Source organism: Chanodichthys erythropterus, chromosome 15 (assembly GCF_024489055.1).
Source record: "Chanodichthys erythropterus isolate Z2021 chromosome 15, ASM2448905v1, whole genome shotgun sequence".
NCBI classification, from domain to species: Eukaryota; Metazoa; Chordata; class Actinopteri; order Cypriniformes; family Xenocyprididae; genus Chanodichthys; species Chanodichthys erythropterus.
Genome location: NC_090235.1, coordinates 34,584,888 through 34,606,083, shown reverse-complemented (window position 1 = coordinate 34,606,083; position 21,196 = coordinate 34,584,888). Strand labels below are relative to the sequence as shown.

General features: G+C 36.8%; 1 protein-coding gene across 2 annotated transcripts in view; it reads left to right on the top strand.

Moving 5' to 3' along the window:
• Positions 1-5,014: 5,014 nt before the first annotated feature.
• The window catches only part of hivep3a (HIVEP zinc finger 3a), a 53,873-nt gene continuing 37,691 nt past the window's right edge, over positions 5,015-21,196 (top strand). For both annotated transcript variants that reach the window (XM_067411673.1, XM_067411670.1), the window contains exon 1: positions 5,015-5,147. The gene's annotated coding sequence lies outside the window, so the exon portion shown is untranslated. The remainder of the gene's footprint in view (positions 5,148-21,196) is intronic.

Genomic DNA, 21,196 nt, shown 5'->3' with positions numbered 1-21,196 from the left:
ATGTACTCACAGTAGGGTTTAGGATTAGGGTTAGTTGCATGTATTACTGTTAATACAATGGTAAACACATGTAATGTGTAACAAGGACACTGTAAAATAAAGTGTGACCTAAAATGAAATTATGAATATGGTACACGGCCCTGCTAATGAGAACCAAGTTGTATATCTTTAAGTGCACAGATAAAAGATTTATTTGCCACAAGTTAAAACTCTACAATATTATCGCACCAATTAATAAAACCTCAACCAATAACACATTAAAATAAAATACCTGGCAATAAAATTAGTGGGTCGGAAGTATTTGAAGAGTTTTGTTGCAAAACGAGATTTTTGTCAAAACATGTTTATTATTATGTTATCATGTTATTATTTTGTTTTATGTGCTACTTAGCTGTATTTTTACAGTTATCTCGTTTTGCAACGAAACTCTTCATTTGGACACTGAATTGCTGCATATATGAATTACCATTTGCTGCATATATGTGACCCTGGACCACTAAACCAGTCATAAGTCGCACAGGTATATTTGTAACAATAGCCAACAAAACATTGTATGGGTCAAAATTATCGATTTTTCTTTTATGCCAAAAATCATTAGGATATTAATTAAAGATCATGTTCCATGTAGATATTTTGTAAATTTCCTACCATAAATATATCATAAATTTATTTTTGTGAGTGGATATGCATTGCTAAGGACTTCATTTGGACAACTTTAAAGGCGATTTTTCTCAATATTTTGATTTTTTTGCCCCCTCAGATTCCAGATTTTCAAATACTTGTATCTCAAAAAAATATCGTCCTATCCTAACAAACCCTACATCAATGGAAAGCAATCTATTCAGCTTTCAGATGATGTATAAATCTCAGTTTCAAAAATTTGACCCATATGAGTGGTTTTGTGGTCCATGGTCACGAACTGAGTATTTATACTGGACAGTCATTGTTATGCATATTTGTATATACCATATGACATTTATTGCCTCTTTGAATATAGGCATATGGTTACTTGTGTTTTTATTATTATTATTTTAGATTTAAAATTAAGAAAAGAAAAAAAGGAATTAAAACATAATTTTAACTTGCATCTATTCAAAGTTGCAATATGTCATTATCCTTGAAGAATGTCATTTGCCAGTGATGTAACAGTGAAATCCTAAAGTGTACCGCTGGATTGTGTGACGTGGCTGAGGGCGCTACACCAAGGAATCCTTTTCCCTTTACGCATCACTTTGCGGTGACCTCACTAATTGTGCTCTCTCTCACTTTCCACCCGCCGGCTGTCCCACTGCGGGTATATCCCTGTCTATCTTGTCGTTATTCCTGATGGTTTTATGTCAGCACAGCAGTGCACACACACACACATACACACACTCCAGGGAGCAGTAGGCAAATCTAATTCTGTTATATAACTAGCAACTACACCACAACAAAATCTAAAGTGGGACTGTCTGTCTGCTTGAGTAAGGTGGCTGCCATGATGTCGGCATGGGAAGCTAAAGGCCCAAAACAGGCTTTTCACAATATCAAACTCCCTCTTAAGGGACTGACTCAAATAGAGGATGATGCACTGGCTAGGGACCCTGTTGAACTGCCTTGATCTGTGTGTTAGCTGTCAGGGTAATTAAAGGTTCAGCTGCCCTGCCGCTGAGACTCAAGTGTGGTGTGTAGGGAGGCTGCCATGGTTATGTAGCTGGAAAAACAGCAACCGTTTACACCTGCTCCATAACAACAGTAATTGCTCCTAATGGTGTTCATTGTGTTGGCCATTGGAGCTCATTTTAGGACCTACAGTGTGGTTACTACACAAGGGGAAAGGCAAAAAAAAAAAAAAAAAACATTATGAAAAATGTTTTAGAAATGCCATTTAGTGGCTGGCTCTCTTTTAAAGTCAGTATGAAATGCTCTTCCGATGATGAACTCGTTACACTTCCGCTGTGTGTTTCATTTCACAACAAGAGAAATGTTTCATGAAACATGAAGCTAATAAACACATGATTAAGATTTTGGTTATTTTCAGAAGAATGTGTAGGAAATGCTAAGCAGGTGCAGCGATTAGCTGCATATAAAAGGATATAAATAACATATTTCAACAACATATGACCAAAACCCACATTAGATCGCAATTGGAAGTTATTGCTGTGGTGGTTTAAAGTGAGTTTTGAGTAAAAGCGTAGTATTGATTGTATACATTATGTAGCTTAATGGAAATTGTAGCTCTAATGCACCTGCTGCACAGGTGCAGTTATATTTCATCATGACATATTTTGTCAAAGGAATTCACGTAAGTTCATAAGAAAGTGTTTTGTTTTGTTTTCTAGAAAAAAACTTTTGGTCCCACTTTATATTAAGTGGCCTTAACTACTATGTACTTACATTTAAATTAATGATTTGATACAATGCACTTATTGTGTACATACATGTTTTTACATTGTACTTATATTTTAAAAACACCTGCATGTAATTACATCTTTAATTAATTTCTGTACTTACATTTATAATGACACTGTTGACCCATCCCTTACACCTTACCCATACCCTTAAACCTACCCATACCACCAAAGCTTTCCTTAACCTTACCCGTACCCCACCTCAATAGCAGAAAAAGTGTTTTGCAATTCAATATGAACACAATAAGTACATTGTACTTATTTTTTGATGTAAGTAGTAGTTAAGGCCACTAAATATAAAGTGGGACCAAACTTTTTATGTGAATTAATGTATATTGGGATCAAAGCGATGTGGATGGGCAAGCCATGTAATGATAGAATAAAGGCTGATAATGGCTGAATAAAAAAGAATAATGATAAAAGAATAATGAAGATTAGGCAGAGGTGTGGAAGGTTTGTCAAGTGAGAACAATAGAAACATGGGGCAGTTTGCGGCACCAGATAGAGACAATAGTGTGCAGTGGAGCTTACATGATGCTATATGTATTACTTTATTAGTCTTTCATTAGCCTCTGAAAACACACATGACATAATCTTAGAAAATGTTACATTTTACAGGATGAGGATGTTACATAAACTCCGTGCATAATTATTATGCAAGTTGATTTTCTGATCATATTTTTTTTTCCAGGCACATTTTACCAATTCCAAACCACATCAATCTTAATAACTACTATTAATTTTGTATTTAATTTATAAGTGATATATAGTTGTTCCTGAAGGCTGGGAATGAAACATGCTTTATATTGAGGTTTACATAATTATTAGGCAAGTTTTCTTTTACAGGCAAAACAAGCAAAAAAAAAAATAAAAAAATAAAATAAATAAAATAAATAATAATAATAATAAAATAAATAAATAATTCAGACTGAAAAGTCAAAAATTATTATTAATTTATTATTAATTATTATTATTAAATTATTAAATGCAAAAGATGCAATATTAGAAATTGCAAAGATAAGGCATGGGCAATGGACAAAAAAATGCTCATTAGGTCAGCAGAGTCAGATAAAAACAGATGGAGAAGAAAAGACACATGTTAACTGCAAAAGAATTAAGAATAAAGGTGAAGAATTGAGTGTGAAACCATCAGGAACCCTTTAGTCTCCAGTGCCACCATTTTCCAAAACTGCAACCCAACTGGAGTCTCCTGAAGTGCAAGGTGTCAGGATCTCAGAGACTTAGAATCCTAAAAAAATGACCCCGACTTAATAAGAATCACAAGCTGAAGTGTTGTAAAATACATGATTGAAGACTGTTTTTTTAATAGGCTTTGTAGACAGACATATTGAGAGTGACTCTTAAAGGACCAGCACCACGTTCTCTTGTACCGCTGTTTGAAGAATCTATCTTCCAGAATCTGGCAGTAAGTTTTGAGTTTTCATTTTTAGTCCATCTCTGCAGAACAGACTTCAGGGTAGGAGATTTCAGAATAATGTTTGATGGTCTAGACCTGAGATGCCAACCCAGTACCCTTTAATTTGGCCCAAATATCGTATATATAGAGGGCAAGAGAGAGAAAAACACACACAACCACACACACACGTTTGTTTTTGTGAATTGTGGGGACATTCCATAGGCATAATGGTTTTTATACTGTACAAAAACCGTATCGCCCTACATTACACCTACGTCATACCCATGTCATTATACAAATTTGTGTCCTGATATGTCACAAAAACACACACGTGCATGCACACACACGCACACACACACACACAGGTTTGTTTTGCTATCAAAGTAAGGACATTCCATAGGTGTAATGGTGTTTACTGCACAAACTGTACATTCTATCCCCCTACACTACCCCTACTCCTAAACCTACCCATACATTCTGCATTGACATTTTTAATAACACATTGTTTAGTATGTTTTTAAAGCTATTTTGAGGACACATGAAATGTCCTCATATTTCATGTTTATGTCGTAATACCAGTGTAATACCCATGTCATTATACAAATTTGTGTCCTCATAAATCACAAGACTCACGCACACACACACACACCTTTGATATAATGTGTCAGTAATGATGGTAATCACATTTTCCACTTTTTAGAGAAAATAAGAATCCTTGAACCTTCAGAAGTTATCTTCAGTAGGACTTAATTAAACCTGAACTCATAAAAATACTTTTTTTTTTTTTTTTTGTCTGAATTATAATAATGTGGTTCTATGGTTGCTCTGACAGGACACTAAAACCTAACCCTAACCGAAAGTCAATTTGGCTCAGAAAAGTGAAGTTAGTTCTGATTAAAGCTCTAGCAGCAGTTGTTTGTATGTGACTTGCTTTTATATTTTATCATCTAATGAATTGAAAACAGTCTAACATTCAGACATTTTAAGTGAGCTCTAAGTATTCAAACGCGTTTTGGGGCAACAGTAGGTCTGCATGAAAAACAAACTCACTGTATTCGAAACAAGCGTGCGGCTGCACTGCCACTGACAGCTCACTGAAGGGGGCGTGGCGCGAGCCGTTCAATGGTCTCGTGCGGGATAGTGTGGCGCGCGGCGCTTGCGCTCATCGAAGCAGCGTGTTCTGCGCGAGATTGCAGTTCTGCTTGTGCCAGCCTGGACGAGAGGAAAGACATGTGCCAACATCTAAAAGACCTGGCTCTCTGGACCTAAATGCTACAAGGCAATCGGTTGACCGAGTCATCGTGGAATAATAGATGGAGAAGCAACGGCCACGCTGTCAGGTAAACGTCTTTTCTGACATTGCTTTATTGTGTACACACATCTGTCCTGCAGGGTACAGTAACAGAACATTACATCTCAAGAACCAAAGTCTGCCCCATGCGGTCTGTAAATATTCTTTATTTTACAACGACGCCAAATGCAAACGTTCAGTGCGTCAATTATTTATATTCCAACGTCTTTGCAGTGAAGTCACATGAGCCGTGTAGGGCTCATTAGGTAGGGTACATCACTCTAGGTGCCAAGGCACAGGGTGGGTATATGTTGCATTGTCAGTGTTGTAAAGGGGGTCACTAAACATGTTCAGTGGCTTCGCTAAGATTACAGTCATGTGTTTCCCAGCTGCCCTCTTGTTGATAGCCATTTTAACATGCAAGCTCTTTGTTAGCGGGAGTAAACGTTAATATAGCGGAACTGAAGTAAAATGACATCATCGCTCTTTTCTTACCGTTTATGATTTCAAGTGCAGCTTATAGCGTCATCGGGAAATCCAGTACTGAGAAGCATTAAATATATAATAAAGGGCAAATACAGATTATAGCAAATGTAATATATAGAATTAATATAGCGCATGTCGTTTTGTTGTTAAAACGCAACGCCGGACTGAACTATTGGGAGTATTGAAGGCACACACAGAATTCCCGGCATTGTCCAGAGCGCGATGAAATCATCAATAATGTTACATAATCGCAGAATGCGGGATTGGGTTAAACGGGGGTCATTGCGTGCCTGTCGATCCAAGAAAGATGCGAAATGTCACCTCATAATGACTAATATTCTATCAGTCAAGCAGTCCATCGCGTCGTTTGTTCGTCGCCTTTGTTACATCGACATACGCGCAGTAGTGCAGCACACATTAGTCTACATTAGCCTAGAGTGTTTCTGCTTTTCTTTATTGCACGAGAATTCGAGGCGAGCGCCCTAACAGTAGCCTACAATCGCTACGCGTCAAAAGCGTCGATGCTAAAGGAGTGTTGGTGTTCACACATCGCTAGTGGTCTCTGTACTCAGGCGCACGGATATCCTTCACCGTTGCGTCGCGTTTTGTGACGTTTTAGACGAGGTGTAGTGTTAACATTTCACATTTTAAAACCCAGCGCTCTGTCTAGTTGTTCTGAATGGAACGTTCTGTGTGAAAGCTCTCTAATAGTATAGTCCACGCTTTGCTGCTTTTAAGGGAGCGTTGTCGTTTTGTCGCGTCGCTCGCGCTGTGGATGGGATGACGCTAGCTTGTAGCTCATGTGATTTATGTTAATGTGGCCTAATTATAGTACACCTTTTGTCATTTCCAGCCATATTCTGCCTGAAAAAGCCAAAGGCGCATTATAAAATACAATATGAGCAAATGGGAGATTATGGAAAAATGAAACCAAGGGTTTGGAATTTACCTATTGTAAAACTGATATTCCACACATCACCCAGAAACCTAGACGTCTGGGCTGTCAGGCAGAGAGCATTTCAGGACAAATACACTGTATTTCTCCATATTGTATCTAGAGGTTTTGACCTAATTGTTAAATATGGGCTCTTAGTTGACATTTCCATGCTCTACAGTGTACAGGAGTATTTTTGTGTTTGAGAGATGTTTAAATATTCAGAGACACAAATCAGATTTAAAAAAATGTATGTTGTGCTTTAATAAAGTGTCATGTGAGTAATAACTCTACAGTCTAGAAAAATTATGTCATGAAAGCATGATTGGCTGATGATATCACAAGAACACATGTAGTCTCAAACCATTCACTAGTAAGTAATTGAAAGGGAATTGGATACATTTTACAATTTAATTTACACATTATAATATAATGTAATATGAGTTTACACAGACAAATATTTCTGTAATTTAAAATGTGACCAAAGCATACAACAAACTAAACATAAGTAATATGATGTACCATGCCACATAATCGTTGTTGTTACATTTTTTGTAGCCTTTATTAGAACAAATTTAGCATACTCTTCACAGATGGATTAGTCTCTTGTGAAAGAAGAAGTGTGCTTAATTGTATTGAATGTGCATTTGTAGTTCATTTCAAATCTTAAAAGTAAATATTTAAAATGTACTAGCCTATTATAAAATACTATATAAAACTTATTATTATATATTAAATAATATTATAATACTTGCAGATAATATAATATTAACGAAAAATGCCACATGCGTACTTCAAAAGAGTTTATTTACTTTGTTTAAAAAGAGTTTATACTTAATATATAAAGTTTAGTTTATACTTAGTTTATATTTAATGTTTCTTAACACAATAAAGTGCACTTTTTAAAATTCCAAATAATGTCAAATTAAAAGTTTTACGTTAAGTACATTTTTAAATATTTGTTTTAATAATCTTGTATTGTGCTTTAAAAAAGTACAGTTATATGTGTTGACTAACATACTAAACCAAATGTAAGCCACTTTATTATAATTTTTACTGTTTTATTCAATATTACATTTAAAGTTAATATATTTTAAATGTACTAAATATCAACTTCATCATTACGAATGTGTAATTATAAATATATTTAAATACATGATATACAAGTTTCAACAGGAATTACATCAAAGTATTATTTTAGTTTACCAGCAGTACACTTTAACTATATTTCAAGTACAATAGAATTAATTATACAATTACATATAAATTCGTACCTAAAGGGTTAGTTCACCCAAAAATGAAAATAATGTGATTTCTTACTCACCCTCATGTTGTTCTACACCCGTAAGACCTTTGTTCATCTTCGGAACACAAATTAAGATATTGTTGATGAAATCCAAAGGCTCAGTGAGGCCTCTATTGCCAGCAATGTTACTGCACCTCTCAAGATCCATAACGGTACTAAAAACATATTTAAAACAGTTCATGTGACTTCAGTGGTTCTATCTTAATATTATAAAGCGATAAGAATACTTTTTGTGCGCCAAAAAAACAACGATATATAACAACTTTTCAACAATATATGGGCCGATTTCAAAACACTGCTTCATGAAGCTTCTGAGCTTTATGAATCTTTTGTTTTGAATTAGTGATTCCGATCTGACGTTATTGGAGGATCTGACAGTTGACGTTATTGGAGGAATTTTTAGCTTTACTCGCAAACTACAGTTCTTGTTCATCAATAAGGTGAGAACCAGACCCGTTATAATCCCAAATACACTCGAATTAATTACATTAATTGAAAAGTGTACCATCCAAGTAATAAAGAAGTTTGCCGTTGTAATGATGACAGTAGCGCACAAAAAAGTAGTAGCTGTTCCATGCTCCAGCACGGTTATGCCCAAAGTATAGGTCACTTTTTACATGTACGCAAGGGTCAGCGTACAGTGCGTGTGGTGCAGATTTTGTAATCAGAAGAGTACGCGCATACTGTACGCGCACCGCTGGATTTTTGTAACCGTGCTTACCTGTATGGGCAGGTCACACATGCACATTTAATTTTTTTTTGGCTGTAATTAATTTATCCACAAGGTGGCAACTGTGCCCAAAACTATGCATGCGACGAACACCTGTGTATGTGTACGAGTCAAAAGAAGCATACTTTCCAAGGCACTCAACTGTGCGTGTCCACTAGCCTAAGTGTAAAAAACTAAGTAAACCCAGGGCTATCACACTGCATGCATACTGCGCTCGAGCCCAACTGAACTGTGCTTTGGCCCTCCTTTTCCAAGCGGGCCAGGGACAGCTAAACGAACCGTGCCCAGACATGGTATGGAGTGATCACACTAGTCAAACGAACTGGGCTTTGGGCACTCGGGCACCCTTAATGTCATACAGGTGCAGAGTGACATGGATGTGAGTAGTAAATTTTCTTTTCTTTTTTTCGAACTGTTCCTTTAAAGTAAATTTGTATGTATGAGACACGCCATTGGCTATTGTCACTACAGATAAAGGCTTAAAGGTGCCATCAAACGTTTTTTTTACAAGATGTAATATAAGTCTAAGGTGTCCCCTGAATGCGTCTGTGAGGTTTCAGCTCAAAATACCCCATAGATTTTTTTTCTGCCTATTTTGGGGCATAATTAGAAATGCGCTGATTAAAATGCCCCTTTAAATGCTCACTCTCCCTGCCTTAAACAGCTTTAACATTCAGTTACATAACAGTCAGTGTTATGTTGAGATTCGCCTGTTCTTCAGAGGTCTTTCAAACAAATGAGATTTATATAAGAAGGAGGAAACAATGGAGTTTGTGACTCACTGTATGTCATTTCCATGTACTGAACTCTTGTTATTTAACTATGCCAAGATAAATTCAATTTTTAATTCTAGGGCACCTTTAATTGGCCAATTAATTAGGAATTCATATATGAATAGTGAATAGCATATAATAATTATTTAAATAAATAATAATAATCATTCATGGACCATCCAATAAATCCCAGTTATTAACCCAGTACAAACATATGAGCCACTAGCCAGGAATGTGGTGTGATGGAATCAGTTCTTCCCTGCAGGGCCCACAAAGGCACCTTTCCTTGTGTTTCAGATGGCCTGGCATGCTGACATACTGATAAGGCAGTCTGAATGACTTTTCATGAAGAAAAGGGGGATTTTTCAGGTTGCACTGCATCGGCCATACCTTCTCAAGGAATCTCCCCAGTGGCTCCCAGGAAAGCCTGTACCCATATATATCTCTCACTTCTTTTTCTAAGAGACATCCCAAGAGTGCATAAGCGCAATGTTGCTCAAGAACGGCCGAGATCTTGCCGCACACAGCTTACTTTCTGTCTACGGCACTGAGCTGCTCCTTTTTGTGCAGTTGGCCTGCAGTTCTAAGCTCAAATCCACATGCCATATGCCAGCCGAGTCATGGCCGAAGTGTATAAATGACTGGTAAACTTTAAATGTCCAGCATTAAAGTAATAGAGGACGATGTGGAAAGGAGACTGGTTTCGTAATGACAGCCTTATATTGTGTAAAGTGAATGGTATCTGGTTATGTAACCAAATATAAAGATACTTCTTACATTGCTCAATGGCTACCTCAAATAATCCCAAGTATTCCCTTAAACTCAAACCTGATGCTTAACTGTCCTTCCCGTAACTCCCGTAACTCAGCTCTCCTCTTTGCTAAATGTGTTCTGCCAGCATAAGGTTTAGCTCACAGTGCCTTTTCTCTTTGAGGTTATTTAAGACAATCCCTCTGTAATCATACTTAAAGTCTCAGCCGTTATAGTCCAGAGGAATAAAGCCTCGATTGTGAAACTGATAGGCCCAGAGCCCAAATGGCACTCTGAAGGTGTGTCATCAGAGCCAATACGGAGTTTGATTTCTTGATACCTGATACAGGCACAGTTCAGAAGGAATTAAACCCATACTATCCAGACAAGAGCCAAGCAAGGGCCAAATCTGCTTTAGTGCTTGAGCTGTTATGAGAGGGATGACAACATGACTCATATTTAGTGGTGTGCACCATGCTGAAGCTCTGGCTTTGTTATTGACTCTGCCAAAGTTTAAAACTTGAGGAGATTACAGTAAATCCAAGTTGGCCAAATATGTTGAATTTAGGGTTAGTATGATACCAAAATGTCAGCAGTCAACACTGATACCAGTGAAATTTCACTCTTCCTGGTACTAATTTTGATACCAAACAAAACAAAAACACTATTGAACTGTAGTGTAAATATTAAAAAAATTAATTAAAACAGCTGAATCTAGCACACCATTTCCTTTAAATCATTATTTTATTAAGCAAAATAATTATTGGATTATATTGGATCTAATATAAACAGCAGAACAAAGATTGAAAGCATGAGAAGGACATTTTAGGTTTGGCTGTGTCAGTACTACCGATGCTACCAATGATTTTAGCATCATGTTGGTACTGAAGTACTGGCTCTTGCATTCCTAGTTGCATTCATTTCTCTGTACAGTAAAATTCCCCACAACTACCCCTCAAATCAAAGCAATTCTAAGCCACTGAATTATGGAAACACTACAGGCTGTCTATGATTTTAAAGGTTTTAGTGTACAGTCAATGGAAAATCCCAGTTTATATTGATATTCTTGTTTTAGTCACATGTAGACACTTTGAGTAGCTATCTGTCAGGGGGACCCTTTAACGAGCTGGGACTTAGACTGGAGTCCAGCCCAACTGAGCAGATGCATTGTCAGCCTTTAACCCCTCAACTGGAATCAGAGATTTGAGAGTTTCAAAATGGATGGGCTAGAATTCGGTATATAGGAGAAGGAAACTGTAGTTCTGATAGGTAATTGAAAAATAATCATTCTTAAAACATTGTACCCAATAACTAAGTCTTAACATGTGATACATATATTTCAAAGACTAAGAAAAAGTTTGCTTTGGCTGGTAAACACTTTCAAACTACCATTGGTTCATGGTGATTACGTAATAGGTAGGTGTGCTCTGCGGCTTAGCTTTTTCTTTTTCTTTTTTTTTTTTTTGATGTGGAAATATTCCCTGGTTCTTTTCGAGGTCAGATGCGAGTAAAAACATGAACATTAGAAACTGAAGCTGTACTTCTTATTGAATTTAATTATTCAGGACGTTTGTGAACAGTATACCTCTGCTTGGATATTTCAAACTTTTTTTTACCCCTAAGCATATCTCTTTATCTTCTTGCTTTTGCCTTAAGTTAAGAGGCATTTAATGCAGATTATTCGTCCAGATTGTAAGCCAGATACATGGAAATCTGCTGCTGGATCCCTCCCTCCATCTGTCTTATTGCTGCATTGTTGTGGTCGGTGAAGTTTTGTGTATAAGATTAAAGCAAGATGAATCATAAGGGTCTGAGGATCTCATTCAAAATGCCCTCAACTTAATTCAAACTCAAGTGGGATGCCTGGTGCTCATTGACTTCATGTTGTGATTAGAGATGAGTGGTTTAATGTGCATGTTGTGTCCTTGGCCCGCACGCTTTGCCCCTGTCCACGGTGCTGAAGCACATCCTGTTTGAAACCCGGAACAATGCTGACAATTATACAGGGGGCTTGACCTGACAATATGTAATCGTCAAGCATTCACAGCATATTTATCTTCCCTTTTCTTCTGTATTTCTCTCTGCTTTGGACAGAACAGACCGGTAGGCAGAAGGAAATGCAAAAGAAAAAAAGCACACTGGATTTATAAATACCAAAATGAATTTTCTTCATGGTCTTATGGTTGCTTCAAAATAAGTTAATCAAAAAAAAACAAAAACTCATGCCTGTTAGATTGTCAGTAGTGTGCTATTTCTAAAACAAAAAGATTACAGTATTAAAACAAACAATTACAGTATTCATGACTACTTATCAAACCTCCATCACCCACCCTAATCGCTCTATCTATCTATCGCTTGTACTATGAATGCTATAGATTTCAGGGCAGGAGGGATTTGGAAGTGTGCCATAGCCTGTCTCTTGATTCAATGTGGGTGAAATGAGAGAACATATGTCTGGTCCCTCTCCGCATGACATCACCTTGCTATCAGAACTGATCTGTTTGTCTGCGCTGCTCTCATGGGGTGGAGCCGTGGTCCCTTTCATAATAAAACCCTGCCCTCCCTCACTATTTTCTTTGCTGTCAAAAACCAGGATAGTCAAAATCAATTGTTTTGTTTTTTTTAGCTGCTTTGTTTCATTTTAGAACTGATAACACCAGTTGTGGCATTAACAACCTAGGTTCATTGGAAAATGTTTTTGCAAAATCGTACATATGCATACATTTCACTGCAGGTTCCAGCTGAAATTAACACTAGTGGCAGTAAAACCCTAACAACTTTTTACACACATCATAATTACATGGGCAGATTATCGATTATTCCTTGCACAATACTATGTTATGACCTCAAAATACTTTTAACATAGTGCATGCTTTATAAACTAATACATTTTCACATTTGCATAAAATATAACCAGCTCATGTATGGCTTTTCTGATGTAGTAAACTTGCTCGGTAGCTCATCTGGTACAGCATTGAGCTCTTTTATCGCAAGTGCAAAAGCTTGTAGAAGCAAGCTAAAATGGCATGGTTAGGTCAGAAAATGCATTATTATTTCATGTTTTGTTGTTTTGTTAATACAACCGTTTAGGTTTAGGATGTGTTTAGTGTAGGTGGTACGTTATTTTCATATGAGAATTAACCTTTCATTGCCACTTTCCGGACATTTCATTTCTGAACTGCTGCAACATGTACAACAACAAACATAATACAACGCTGCCAGGTTAATTTTTATTTGTTTTGGATAAAACTTAAAGGGTTAGTTCACCCAAAAATGAAAATTCTGTCATTTATTACTCACCCTTATATCGTTCCACATCCATAAGACCTTCATTCATCTTCGGAACACAAATTAAGATCTTTTTGATGAAGTCTGAGAGGTTTCTGTCTCTCCATAGAGATCAAACACAACTACCACTCCAAGGTCTAAAGGTAGGAAAGACATCATTAATGTACTCCAGTGGCTTAAACACAATTTTATGAAGTGATGTGAGTGCTTTGTGCAACCAAAAAAAAAAAAAAAACCCCCAAAAAATCATAATTTACCACTTTATTTACAAAAATGCATGCGTCATGATGCTCTCATAAACACTCTCGCATGTGCGTTGAGTTGACCTACAAGTCTGAACACAATACGCATGCCCTGTTAAGCTCTCATAAACACTTGTGCATATGTGTTGCAGATCAATATTTTTGTAAGTAAAGTGGTAAATTATGTTTTTTTGCGCAAACAAAGCACTCGCATAACTTCATAAAATTGAGTTTAAGCCACTGGAGTCACGTGGATTACTTTTTTTGTTTGTTTTTAAGTTATATTTATGGGATTGTTGTGCCTTTATTTGGAGAGGACAGTAGAGAGCAGATAGGAAAGCATTGGGCAGAGAAAGGGGGGCAGGATTTGGCAAAAGGACCTCGATACGGGAATCAAAGTCGGTTCGCCGTTAACGCATTTACGCCATATGTCGGCGCACTAACCACTAGGCCATCGGCACCAACAATGTGGATTACTTTAATGAAGTCTTTTTCCTACCTTTCTTGACTTTGAAGTGGTAGTTGCATTGGATCTCTTTAGAGAGACAGAAACCTCTCAGACTTCATCAAAAAGATCTTAATTTGTGTTCCGAAGATGGTCGAAGGTCTTACGGATATGGAACGACACAAGGGTGAGTAATTTCATTTTTGGGTGACTTTTCATTTTAGGACCACTCACTGGACATTTGTCTTTGAAAGTGTTGCAAAACGTACAAGAAGTTATGTAATATCATTTTGAAATGATGAAATGTTGCCTCAGGCACATTTTTCCAATGTGCCTGGGTTGGACATTAAGCAGTGAATGTCAAGTTTTAGGTGGGGTCTATATGACACAAAGCTTTGCATCCTGTTTAACATTAGCTGAGTGTTAATGCATTGTGCCTGACACCATTAGCATTGATCCATTCAACGGCTCATCTAAAGCAACATACACTAAGCAAGTTCAGACAGTTTTAAATGACTACCTTGTGGTGGTTAACTAGCGCATTAACAGTTTCCTACTTTTTTCACATTTATGAATTGCATCATGCTTTCATCTCATCCAAACCAGTTACTCAGTAGTTTCTCTAAAGACAACACTTCTACTACACTGTATGTAGGTGATCTGCACATGTCCATCATTTCTCTATGTGTACTAAAAGTGTGTGCAGGCCTGATATGATGTGTGAAGCAATAAGCTTGTGATTTTAAGATAGATGTAGATTTGGAAAGCTTGGCAAAGAGAGCTGCACTTTGTCCTGAAAACTATATTGCAAATGTGTTGCACTTTTAAATCACATTAATCACAGTAGATTTGTTATACTTTTAGTTCACTTTTGTTGTTTGAGATAATAAGGCCAATTGGTGTGGAAGGTTTCAGTGTATTTTTGCTTGATATGAAAATAGGGATGTTTGTATGTTCCCTTATGTTGTGCAGGGCATGTTTTTGATTTTACCTTACTAGAAACCAAGAGCAGAGATGCCAGTGCTAGTTCTACCTAAACTTTGTTGTTTTGATTGAAATGAAAACCTCATGCGTTCACTGTGTGCTTATTTCCTAAGGGTGTGTTCACACTTGGCAGGCTTGTGATTGCTCTGTTAGTGCTGTTCATTAGAATAAGTGTGAACGCTGCCATCCAAACCCTGGTGTGTGCCAAACAAATGGACTGAGACCCCTGAAAAAGGGTTCTTTTTTTGGTCCGGACCAAAAGAACCAAGAGAACCGAACTACAAGTGTGAACACACCTAAGATGCTTTATGCATTTTATAAGAAAATGCAGAATTTCCCTTCCTTTTCCTTTTCTTTCTGTTCAACTCTGTTATACTATGACCGTTTACCCTATTTAATGGGTTGACAACATTGAACCACAAGGTACAAACACAAGTACATTTCTCAGTAATAATATTTTATCAGAAGTACTTTATTAGTATTTTATCAAGTTTACATTTACTGCCTTGTCAAACTCAGTCATTTTTCATAAATAATATGTCCCAAATGGCGCACTATACTAATACTATGTATGCAGTATGCACCACTTAACCGTGTAGTGTATGAAGGTTATTTTGTCATTAAACATCAGAGTTTGATAGCACCTCCCCTTTGTAAGGAAACTGCAACAGTTGAGTGCGTTTAGTGTTCAACATTCCACACTTTGCATTTTCGGTTAAAGGGTTAGTTCACCCAAAAATGAAAATTCTGGCATTAAATACTCACCCTCATGTTGTTCCAAACCTGTAAGACTTTAGTTTGTCTTCGGACCAAACCTAAATGACGCGAGAAAACAAACCTCTTCTGGAAGCACAAATGTGCTGAGTAACCAATGAGGTTTATTCAGTGAGGTTTTTAAAGGTGCTAAAGAGGATGTTTTGTTTTATATATTTTTGCAATATTACTTGAAACTGTCTTTACTAACTGATAAAAGACTATTTATTAGGTGCACTGAAAGGAACAATATTAATATACATCATCTGTGCACAAGGTAGGGCCTTAAAAACATCAGCCAATCATTTACGCGATCATCGCGTAAACGATTGGCCCTCTGGCTTGTCAATCACTGCCATTACGTTCCTTGTGAGAGACGTGCGCGGATTGGCCCTCTGGCTTGTCAATAACTGCCATGACGTTCCTTGTGCTAGATGTGCGCGGCAGCGCGCTCCAGTAACTTTCCACACTCCACAGGCGCCGCATGCAATGTTTTTGTCAGGAGACAGGAGTAACAACTGCAGATTATGAGTTACCTGCGGTGAGTCCGACATAATGAATCCACTAACACGACACAGCGAATGCCGGTGGTAAACACTCGTGTTCCAATACTCGTGCACGAGTTTTGGGAGGCGGTCCCTCGAAATGAGCTGTGAGGAGGGGGGTTGTTCTTATGCATGCGCTCATTTCAAAAACTCACTAACAGTCTTTGGTTTCTCAGTCGACGAAAAGATCCTCTTTAGCACCTTTAAGTCAAATGACATTTGAATGTCCCTCCAAAACTCTCTTTCCCACTGTCACCCTAACACGGAAGACACATGTTGAAGTGCTCCAGAAATTGCAGCATCTTTGATAAGTAAATTAGATATTTTAATTTAAAAAAAAACTTTGTCTAACATAGGTTTACTGTAAATTGAGAAAATATCGATGTCTCCATATAGCATCAACAATATGATTGCAGTTATTTATTTATTTTAAGTGTTTATTGTAGTATAGTTGTATTTATGTATTATTTCTTAAAATTATTTATTCTTTTCAGAAAATAAATACAGAAATATTTTACAGAAAGGGCAACAGGAAGAGTGCAGATTTAGCTCTTCCATGTGATGGGAGTGAGGATGAGTTAGCCAAATGATAGGGAATGTTAGGGGTTAAATGATAGGAGTTTACTTATTTTTGGTTTGCATGAGTTCTAAGTATATAAATATATCAATTTCTAAAAAAAAAAATAAAATAAATAGTGCATTTAAATAGAAAAGAAAACTATTTTTTGACCATTTTCCATTGTGGTACAGCATTCCCTAAGTACCCCCCCTTTTTTGATTTGCATGATTGAAGCTATTTCATGTAATAAAAAAATAAATAAAAAAAATCATGGTTAGAACATAATGCATACCATAAAGGGTTAAGTTCACTTTTTCGTATTGGATTTTTTAGTATGAACACAAGCACATGACATACGAGAAATGTTTTGATGTATTTATTTATTTATTTGGCAACCCAAAACTGTGTAAAATTGCCAGAATTAACTCTGTTATCATTTAGATGTATTTATATTATTTAGTTATATATTAGTATATTTAGTTAGTATATATTATATATTAATTATACAGTATAATTTCCAAATGTACTTTGATGGGGTTGAAATGAGAACTACCCTCTGTATACTGTATTTATCTGTATTTATAATCAGTTGGAAAAGCTCCATTCTAATTCTCACCCACTTTTTTTTAATGATATAAAGTGATTGCCCTTTTTCGTTCAAAACCTTAGTCTCAGTCAGTGAACTACCATTTTAAAATGTTTTACAACTTGTTCCAAAAACATTTTAATGATTTCCATCCTACAAGTCACTGCACTTTACCTTTATATGCTGTAAAGATACTGAGCATCTTTTGGTAAAATAATGAGGGCATTTCCAGTAAGCAACACAAGAAACAGTAATAGCGAGTGGTAAGTCAGGAATGAGACTGTTAGGGTGCTCAGAGACTCTTTACTGGAAGTAAGGTGACTCATATGTGATGAATTTTCTTTGAGCTCTCCTATGCTTCTGGTTGGACACAGTGGTTTTATCCGTCTTGGTTTAATCCGCCAAGGTCCAAACGTGTGATCCTGTGCTGTGACAGCAGTGACAATAATATGCTGAGCCCACCTTTTCCAAGACAGACTATATTACTATTGAACAAATATTGGCAGTGTTACATACTGTGTAAACAGTGCTGTTTTTACAGTGTAACGAAATGTAGCGGTTATTAATCAATTTATGGATGAAATATGAATATAACAATTCATAAGGTTATGAATAATTATATTCATATATCGACCCAATGGGGAATTAAACATATATTGTGAATCAATTACAACGAATTATAATCAATTACATATATGATTAGTTCTGGTTTAATAATTATTTAGAGAAACTGCTCGTTTGTCCAGCAAACTAAGTCCCTCACAGAATATTATAAACGGAGTTATTCTCTGGCCATGAAAATAACTAAAGCATAAAGCGATCGAAAAACGTTAAAGTGACTTGGGTTTTCCGCTGAAAGAACAAACAGAACAATCGAGCATGAATAACGTTTTAATATATGCAAACTACGAATACAGAGGTTCTAAATATATATACAAGAAAATACACACCTATGTACAAGAATAGAAGTAGAGAAGGAAAGAGAGAGAAGGCAAGTAGCAAACTCACAACCAGTCCTAAGCCAGCACGGAAATCAGTTTCATCATCTAAGATTGAGAAACGGCAGTATACTTGCATTGGTTGCGTGTGTCGAATTTCAGGTTAGCGCTGGTGCAGTTCGTTGGCTTCCTCCGTTCAGCGGGAAGGTTTGAACTGAGGACGAGAGTGAGTTTCGCTGGAAGATGGCGATCCCGAAGCTGAGCGCGGTGGCAGCGCGTGGTCACCGGAGGGGTCCGGGAAAAACGTGCACGAGATGCTCGTGAGACAATCGGGAGAGAACACGGGAGAGAGAGCGTCTGGAATTGTGCGTCTTTGCTTTTATGACAGATAAGCCGACACACCTCCTTGAGGTGGGGTAGCCAATAACATGGGTGCAAAGTTGGCGGGAAAGCTTTTCCTTTGCTTGGCCTCACGACTTAATCTGCATGAGTTATGACTATCAATTCAGATCTCCAAATGGAGTGTGTTCTTCACAGTATCATTAAACACATAGAAAAATGCATTTGTCAGCGGTGTGACATATCTCAGTAAATAGCTCGTGTCCGGAGCTTTACGGCGAGACCAAACTCGATAGGTCAGAAAGGCATAGGAGAGAAGTTATGGTTTACAGACAAAATTATATCGTTAAAATGCACACTAGCACAAATACACTCATTTAAAACACTAGGAAACATGCATAGGCCCTAAAAATATATGAAATATATATTTCAGCATAGTGGTAGTTTACAAATACAGTTGAAAATGTATGATTGTGTGTTTCTGTGTCTGTCTGTGTGTGTGTTTTTGTGTGTCCCTGTGTGTGTGGGGTGTTGGAATGTGGATCTGGTCAGTCTCTGGGGGGGTTTTACAACCCAGTCCAGCATGCTAAAAGCGTTCTGGACATTCCAAAGTTTATTGATTATCCTGATACGTGTGCATACGCTACAACAGTTAATAACACATCTTTTCAAAAAGCCCCACCATACGTTGTGGCTACAAATATATGTTTGAAGTGCAGGGGTCCCTGTGTGTACTTCTGTTTTTTTTTCTTTTTCCAGATCACAGTTTTTTTTGAAGGAGTGGTCCAGTCTGGTTTTCTTGTTACATTAGCTGGGAAAGCCATCATAGCCCCAGGTTTAAGGCTGTTTTTATGCGTGTTGGTACATATTTTATGTATTAGTGTATGTGTGTATGTGGGTTTATGGACAAGGGGTGTGACTGGCTCCCACCCCAGACGAGGTCTTTTTTTAACCCCTCACAGGTGCCCCTGTGGATGCTTACAAGGAAATGAAAGACCCTCATTTTTTGTGAATACATGGCACATTCACATACACGTTCTCTGTTAAACAAACACACGTATACTTTAAAATGTTCAGCTGCTATAAACTACAGTACACCTACCAGTAAAGATGTCTAACATATTTACCTGGATATGTGTTTCTCAAGATCTTGGAAAAGACAATGTATGTAATTTTTGACAACAAGTGTAAAGCATACATGAAAACTCAAAGATGCAAATGACAAACAACAGAACAAATAGAATATAAAAAAAGTTACAAATGAATTAAACAGTGCTTTATGTTTTTTAGTTGTTCAAGTAAGAAACTGAATAATTAAATGTAAAAATAACACTGCATTGTCTTCACTGAATTAAATATACAAAAGTTATTCAGTCAAGAGCAGTTGTCTTTTGCTGATTGATTAACATTAATGACAAAGACAGCAGCAGGTATATTAGGCTGCTGTTACTTTATGTTAGATGTGCGGTGGTTGCAGTGCACAAAGAAGATAAAGATATACATAACAGTCTTTATTAAACTTAAACACTCAGAACAACACTACAATTAACACACGGGCATACACCGCACTATACATAGATGAGAACCGACAAGGAATGACAAAAACACAGGAGTTTTAGGGCTGGGAGAACAAATCGATTCACCTATCGCATTTTTTTTTTTGTTTATGATTTTATTTTTATTTATTTTTTTATTCCAGAATCGATATTAATTAAAATTAAATTGCTTTATTTTAGTCCTTGCTTGTAGACAAGGTGGACAGAAGTTACCCACTTTTGTTCCAACATCAACATCAAAATGCACTGACTGCCACAAATAGATTTAAACTGTTCCGAAAACGGTTCTGGTGGGATGTGTGGGAGAAAAGCTGTATCCTTTAATAGCAATGTCTCACTTCATGATTATTATATAGTAAAGAATGCACTGAAAAGCCTTTGCACTACTCATATAGACTACGCTTTGCGTCAGATATCAATGCTGAGAGAGAAAGTATAAGACAGTAGAGCCGCATGATTCATCTTTAAAAAACTGTGATCTCAAATCAAACACCCACGTGATCTTATTCCTAAATGACAACAATTTGTCTATTAAACCTTTGACAAAATCATAGCGCAAAATTCAAATCTGTGTTGGCACTGCCGCTGATCCAGAGAGAGCAGTTACTATTTCAACCTCATAGTATCATTATTTCTCTGATACAATAGTTCAAATTATCATAGAAATACTGGGATAAAAGTGTATATTTCAAATATAATCACTGATGTCTACGGTAGTGATCAATTTATTACCTTTTGAAAACGGCACTTCAAATAACAACTGTATTGTTTACATTGTTTGACACTAGGTGGCGACAAATGGCTGTTAAAAATGTGTTAGTCATTGAATTATTTGTGATCTGCAAAAACCCATCACATGGTGAAATTTTACCTATCACAGTTTT